Source organism: Sinocyclocheilus rhinocerous, unplaced genomic scaffold (assembly GCF_001515625.1).
Source record: "Sinocyclocheilus rhinocerous isolate Xijiao unplaced genomic scaffold, SAMN03320098_v1.1 scaffold144, whole genome shotgun sequence".
Taxonomy (NCBI): domain Eukaryota; kingdom Metazoa; phylum Chordata; class Actinopteri; order Cypriniformes; family Cyprinidae; genus Sinocyclocheilus; species Sinocyclocheilus rhinocerous.
In genome coordinates this window covers 533,072-540,710 of record NW_015645650.1, presented here as the reverse complement: position 1 = coordinate 540,710, position 7,639 = coordinate 533,072, and the positions used below count along the sequence as shown (strand labels likewise).

At 38.1% G+C, this 7,639-nt stretch overlaps 1 protein-coding gene across 4 annotated transcripts in view; it reads right to left on the bottom strand.

The window, feature by feature from the left end:
* Window positions 1-7,639, bottom strand: part of LOC107706888 (zinc finger protein 438-like) — a 50,237-nt gene that overhangs the window by 21,614 nt on the left and 20,984 nt on the right. The window contains exons 2-3 of one of the 4 annotated variants that reach the window (XM_016510731.1): window positions 5,215-5,301; window positions 4,311-4,447 (exon numbers count right to left, since the gene is read on the bottom strand). The exons of 2 other annotated variants lie outside the window; for them this stretch is intronic. The gene's annotated coding sequence lies outside the window, so the exon portion shown is untranslated. The remainder of the gene's footprint in view (window positions 1-4,310; window positions 4,448-5,214; window positions 5,302-7,639) is intronic. One more of the 4 variants, XM_016510732.1, reaches the window with a different exon arrangement.

The window sequence follows — 7,639 nt, the reverse complement described above, 5'->3', positions numbered from 1 at the left end:
GGGGGGGGGGGGGGGGGGGTTTCCAGTATAAATTAGTTTGTTTGTCCACGTACAGTTCCTGGGCAAACCCCTCATATGACTGCAACTATGAAACTATGTCATGTTCTGCCTGTCTACAGTAGTTACTGAGCAGCGGTGGTTTCCACAGCATGACGTGCTTTCAGTGCTCCTCTGGTCCGGCAGTTAAACGATTTTATCTCGTATATATATATTTACATAAAATTTTATCTCATGTTAGCGGAGATATTTTAAATTGTAAAAATATTTCACAATATTACTGTTGTTTACTGTATTTTGATGAAATAATTTCAACCTTGGTGAGCAGAAGAAGAGACTTCTTTCAAAAATATTTTTTTTTCATAATCTTATCGACCCCAAATTTGTTCATTTGCAGTGAACAAAGCTCTATAAAATTACAGTTGAACGACTGATGTCACATGGACTATTTTATCAATGTCCTTAGTTTCTGGGTCTTGAACGTGGTAGTTGCGTTGCTGTCTATGGGTCAGAAAGCTCTCAGATTTCATCAAAAATATCTTAATTTGTGTTCCGAAGATGAACGAAGGTCTTACAGGTTTGGAACGACATGAGGGTGACTAATCAATGACAGAATTTTCATTTTTGGGCGAACTATTTCTTTAAATAGTCTATATACACACACACACACACACACACCTGTGACCACATATCAACTCAATTCTATATTAATGTGACTCGGGCACAGTAAACAACTAAACTTTTCCTCCTCAAGGTCCTCACCTTCATATGCCTCTATATATTGTTATTAGCTAGCTCGAAGCCCATTGACCAGTGAGCAGATCAACAAAAAACAGCATTTGTCCCCATGTGAATGAGAAACCGAAAGCTCCATGTAATGATAATCACATCCTCTGTAAAAGAGCTGGTGGGACACAGCAGTCTGAGGACTAATGCTGACTCATGACTTCCGCTTTCGTACACGTTTCCTTGTTTTGTCACGGTGATTTACTGCAACTTCCTGAATGTGCTGAAAGCAGCTAGAGTGGGTATGAGAGAGTCAGTGAGTGTGAAGCCAATTTGACTCTATGAAATTATTATTTGTCGTAGTAGACTACGTTTTGATTTTCCTAAACTATGCATCATAATTTAGTTTTAATTTGGCTGTATTTTTTAAAGCCTTAGTAGTTTAGGAAAACAATTCTGGGTAAGGCTAATAATATAGTCAAGCTTTGTGAGGTGAATTAAGAGACCCTGTGAGCTCAGCCTGCTATCTGGAGAGGTAAAATTCACTGTTCTCAAGATAGACCTCATTCTTGTCCTTTTAAGGACATAATGTCTAAATTTAAATGAGCATTAGGAAGGAAACTGTCTCATGACTTAATCCTGTGGCTGCTTTTTTGTTTATCATAAAACCAGCATTGACTCTACAGAGGGCATATGCTCTTACTCACAGTATGTAAAAGGACAGGAAGTTTCCAACTACAATGCAGAATGTAAGCGTGAATGAGAGAGGAAGAGACTCGGTCTTTGTGTCGCACTCAGATCGAGCAGCAGTGTCATAATCACACATGCTGAAGCAGCAGAGGGCGAACATCTCTCGCTATCAGCTGCTCTACACTATGGCTTTATTTAGCCGTGGGAGTTAGGAGGATATCTGGTGGGTGGCGGCCACTTCCTATGTGAGACCGCAGGTAAAGCTTTGGTCACAGGTTTGTGTAGCTCTGCTCGGAAGCAGGTAGCATACATAGTATCTCATGTTACTTGGCAGGAGTGCTTTCTACTGATTGCACAAAGAGCAAGACAGCCACCGCACTTTAACGCTGGCAGTCTGGGAAATCTTTTTACAGTGTGCTACTGATTTACACAAGAATCTATAAGGTTGGGAAACCAAGAATTCATTCTCATTCAGAACAGAGTAAATAAATAAATAAATATAAGTAAACAAATAAATATAAACACTAGGGTGGCCCTTATTGGGGGGTACCTGGGCAAACAATGCAAGAGGTGTATCCAAGAGTACAACTGACTCCTCTCAAAGACTGAAGAACAAAAGGAGTTCATTATGCAGATTGTCAGAAAGCACTAAAATCTGTTTCCCGTTTCTGTGACATGTCGGACTGTTATCACAATCTAGATCAGATCGCAATTTTTCCAAAATCGGTTATCATCTGCAGCGTTGTAATTTTAACTTAACAAAAAAAAAAAAGATTTTATTTTTGGCGTTTTATGCCTTTACTTTCGATAGGACAGTAAGTGGATAGGAAGCAAAGTGGGAGAGAGAGGGGGGAGAGATTGGGAAAGAGACTGGGACTCAAACTCGGGACACCTGAAGTGCAACGGTGTTACATGTCAGCGTGCTGCCCACAAGGATATTGGCGCCAACATAATATAACATTTGTGACCCTGGACCCCAAAACCATAAGTCATAAGTAGCACGGGTATATCAGTAGCAATAGCCAACAATACATTGAATCCCCATCCCACCTCAGACTAACAAATAATTTCACTAAACATTATGAAAAATCAATGCTTTTTTAATTAAAAAAAAAACCTGCAGTGAAACATTGAAAAAGTAACATTAACATAGAGCAGGGGTGCCCAATAGGTCGATCGCGATCGAAGGCAATGCTTTTAAGGCATAGGCATAGGCAGTGAATTCTAAGTTACATCCGTTGGCTGTCTATTGTTTTATTTATTTTATTTTTCCGCTGATGGCCCGCGCCCCCCTGCAATACCCGTGCGCCCCCAAAGCAAAATTAGCTTTGTTTCCATTTCTGGGTGGGTGAGAACAGATTTAAAAAGTCCCAAAATAAGAGCCTAATAAACACACTTTAATATATATACACTTTACTATTATTAAACTAAACAAAGGATACTATTAGATTTCCTCCTCAAAAAGTTAGTATTTGTTTGTTTATAATGTATAATTATAAACAATAATCTAATTTTATTATAGCATATTATAAACGAATACTAAAAAACTACTAGATTTTTACCAAAAAAGTGGTTCTTCCTCAAAAGCATTTATCAAAGAAACATTAATGGTGTTGTTAACACAGTCTTTAAGGAATCTGAACCAAAAAAGTTCTTATGTTTCCCATCACTAATAATCTTAGGGAGAGACTAAAAGTTCCAAAAAGGATTGCCTTGGTCAAAATGCTCTTTAAAATTTGGTTGCTCTGTTTTATTTATTACGCAAGGGTATTCGCTGAAGTTCAAATGTAATGCAACATTAGAAAAATACACAATCCTGATCATATCCTGTTGAGATGAACTCCACCTGTGCAGGCAGGCACCTGAAAACATAAAGAAGCTTCCGGTTAATCTCTGTACGGATCTGCTCGCTCAGTTTAGCTCGTTCTGGTATTTGGCTCCGGCACAGCAGGGGGGCAGCAATGACTTGACTCTCTTTGCAGTTTAAGAGGTTTCAGAGGCTGGGAATGATTACTGCTCATGGGGCAATTAGTCAGTACACCACAGGACTATATTTAGACTGTCTCAGCAGGTCCATCACTGGGTCAGGCCCAAATAACATTGCTGTTTGTTCCGTACGGCCCCATGTTTCCATTTACAAAGACTGGCATTTTTTTGGACAAAGCGGGGGTGACCGCACATCCAAAGCTCTCTCCCACTCTCTATCTCTCTCTCCCCATCCATCTGTCAGGTGCTCAGAGAGAAAAAGAGTTGGAAGAGAATCCGTGGGAAAAGATAGTGAACGGGACAAAGAGGAGAGATGAACATCAGGATTATAAAACACGAATCATACTATGTGTCTTTTATTGGAAGTGTGCAATTAAAACATGCTGATAAGATTATTTTCTGATCCTACAAAGGTTTTACTGTTGGGAAAGAGCGAGTAATTTAAGAAATAAATATGAACTAGCAGATATGTCTTATTTCTTTTTTTCTCCTCTAAACGTTCAAAGTGAATCTTCAACAGGATGTATCAAGTATCATGTGACTATGTTGCGCTAAACCATCTTTATCGCTAAGATTGATCACAGGCCACCTCTGCTGTATCAGAGCCTTTCATCTCTTGTTATGGTAACATGAGTGACAGCTCCAAAATCCAATGACAAGCCTTTAAATTCTTCTTCCTCCTTATGAGGTGGACAAATTGCAGAACTGCCTCATGATAGTCTGGTTCTAAATTATTGCTTGAAGTTTTACTCTGAGCCAAATGACTGGTATAGATTTCTCAAATAACGGTTTTCCCATGCCTGCGATCAAGGAAAGCTGAAAAAGAAACCACGTTTCACCACCACCGTTGTCAGGAGGCAAAACGCAGAGATTTTTATCCTTAAAAACAGGAGGTTCGCCCACACTCTCACCTGGGATCTCTCTTGGCCAGTGTAAGGAAGCCAGGAGGTTATGGGAGCCTGGGAATGTTTAGTATGAAGAAAGTGATCCGAAAGGAGCTGGAGCTGGGGGAATTGGACAGGAAACATGGAAAGTAACCCTTTCCTGTCTTAAGAGGGTGAGAGAGAAGGGGGAAAATGCTAGAAAAACAAGGCATTAAGGATTTGACTCATTTCCACACTAATGCAAGGTTGGAGACCTGTCAGCATAGGTACAGGCAGCAGCCGGGAAAGAATAAATGCTGATATTATGAAAAACATGGAAACAGGCTGAGTCAAAAGACTCCATTGTGACCACTTCATTTTCCACACGGTGCAAGACACCAAAACAGTTTACGTTTACTTAATTTAAAAGCATACTGATTCATTACAATCCAAGAAAAAGACCAAGACAAAATTTTCAAATTTTCTATGCTGATTTTGGGTGAAAATCTGGATTTAAACATGGAAAAACGTGTTAAATGGAGTTGAATGTACTTTTATTGGTAGCTGAATGCATAATGAAATTAGCCAAAACATAATGACATAACCTTGTGAATGACACATGTTCAAATTCTGCAGGTTTCTGCAGGCAGCGATGCCGTGTGGGCCTGTCCATCAGTAATCAAACCATATTATTTGTAACTTGCACTTGAATGATATAATAACCAATGAGGTGCAGTGCTGTTTCTGAGAGTTATTTAGAGGCAGAGTGGAACTAGTGGAAGTGAACGGACACAGGGGAGATAAGAAGACAAGTTAAGCGCTGAAGTGTGTTCTTATCGATTTTTATAAATATTTCAAATCAATTCATGTCTTCGCTGCCCAGAGCATTTATTTTCTTTAACTCTCTGGCCAGAGGACATTTCTGCATGATATTGAACGTGACAAACATTACCTACGACATCTCAGGAAACAGCTCGGCTTCATAAAGCAGTCAGGCAATGATCACAATCCTGCACATGCTGCGTCACATGATCACTTCCTATAAGGGGAAGAGGGCCTTCATCAAGGTTCAATGGTTTTTAGGACGTTACAGAAAGAACAAGAGCTAACAGAATGCAACAGTACAGGCAAAAATAACAAGGAATAGTCTGGTTATTAGTTCTACGCAGGAAGCTAAATATTCTAAAGACACTCAAAAAGGAGCAGGAGTCATAATTATTAGTAGATGACGACGAAAGAAATTGTTCACACAGAATCGCAGATCATTTCCATACAACAACGGTTCATAGGGACCATGGCTGTTAAGCTAAAAAAAGACCAAAAAAAAAAAAGCAGCAAACAAGCATAAAAGTGGTCCGTAAGAAGTCTTCGAACAAAAAGACAATGGAAGTCAAATGGCTACCAAAACAATTTGGTTACCAACATTCTTCAAAATATCTTCTTCCACAGAAGAAATTCAAACAGGTTTGGAATGACATAGGGTTTTTATCAATACTGTTATTGAATCATTAAGTGTAAGTAAGTGGGCTGAACAAACTGTTAAATCAGTTCTATATGACAGCAGGATAACTGAAAAGAACCAACTCAAAATAATGATTCATGCACTCATCCGATTCTTCTGAAGTAGTTCTTAAGTCAACAGCTCACTAGGGCAAGATTATACTTACATTCTGTTCTGTTTCTCTAAAGACTGTTTAATAATTTTGCGTTACATAATAATAGGTTTGGAACAACACGAGGATGAGTAAATAATGACAAAATGCTCATTTTGACTGAACTATCCCTTTAAATGTAGTCCAACTCAGAAACCTATCCAGAATTACACAGCTTTATGACTTAATCACAAAGATAACATTCTTCCTCAAAATAACATTGAGAACCCAAAATTGGCATGTAGCAAAGAATAATTTTCCCTGGAGAAATCCCCATGAAATATCCAAAGAGGAAACAACGTGTGTAGGAGGACAGCGAGGGAGATTATGTGAGTGGAGGAATGAGAGTAGGAAAGAAAAGAGGTTACTTTGGCAATCGGACCAGGTGATAAAACAGCAGACATGCTCGATGGACAGCATATAAAAAATGTTTGTTATTTATCAGTCAGCTTGAGCGAAATGAAAGAACAGTCTGCCCTGCTTTATGCTGCTCTGTGTATGGGAAACCGATTCAAGCATATCCTTGGGGTGACAATTTATTGAAATAAAATTAAATATGTATAACAAACACATCATGAGCAGGGCTTACCGAGAGTACATTGGGGATTATATGTAGCGTGACGTTGGCGCTCTTTTCAGCAGATGTCCCGAATGACTAAGAAATAAAGCGGCTGCGATAAGAGAGATGATTTGTGCCGTTTTATGTCACTCAATGTACCCAGTTTAATATTCTGCAATCCCTGGGCAGCTTGAACAAAATAACTGAGATGACTGAGAGGCTTGCTATAACTGCCTCTGCTGTCGAAGAGGATTGTGGTTCCTTTAACTTGTGCATTTCAATGGCCCATGGAAACTCTGACATGCACTCTTTTCTCTGTCCAAAAAAAGAGGGAGATATTCAGAAGATTTATGTTTTTATCATTTTCCAATGATATGAGTCAAGCTGCGGATACAATATCTTTTTAGCCAGTGCTCTTATGAGCATAACAACAAGGATTATATTTATTCTGCTGACCCGGTCAGGCCAATAATATTTCCTTGCCCTAGCAACATTTTCACTGACCCCAAAGCAAAAATGAAAAAAAAAAAATCATTTTTTTTAGCCAACCAATTTGTCTGGTAGAAGCTAAACATTAAATCTTATTTTTAAATTTGCAAAGATAATTGTATACTATACAGCTATAATGCAACTATCAAACAGGCTTAAATTCATAAACAAATGACAAACCCAGAACATCAAAACACACACACACACACACATATATATATATATATATACACTACCGGTCAAAAGTTGGGATCAGTAAGTCTCTTATGCTCATCAAAGCTGCATTTATTTGATCAAAAATACAGAAAAAAAAACAGAAATCTTGCAAAATGTTAATACAATATAAAATAATGGTTTCTATTTTAATATCCTTTAAAATATAATTTATTTCTGTGATGCAAAGCTGAATTTCCATCAGCCGTTACTCCAGTATAAAGTGTCTCGTGTTTCTTAAGAAATCATTCTAATATGCTGATTTATTATTAGAATTATCAATGTTGTCAACAGTTGTGCTGCCAAATATTTTTTTGGAAACTGCAATACTTTTTTCAGGATTCTTTGATGAATAAAAAGTTAAAAAGAAGAGCATTTATTTAAAATAGAAATCTTTTCTCACGTTTCTCTGAGGATCTGAAAAAAAGAATTGTTGCTCTACATAAAGATGGCGTAGGCTATAA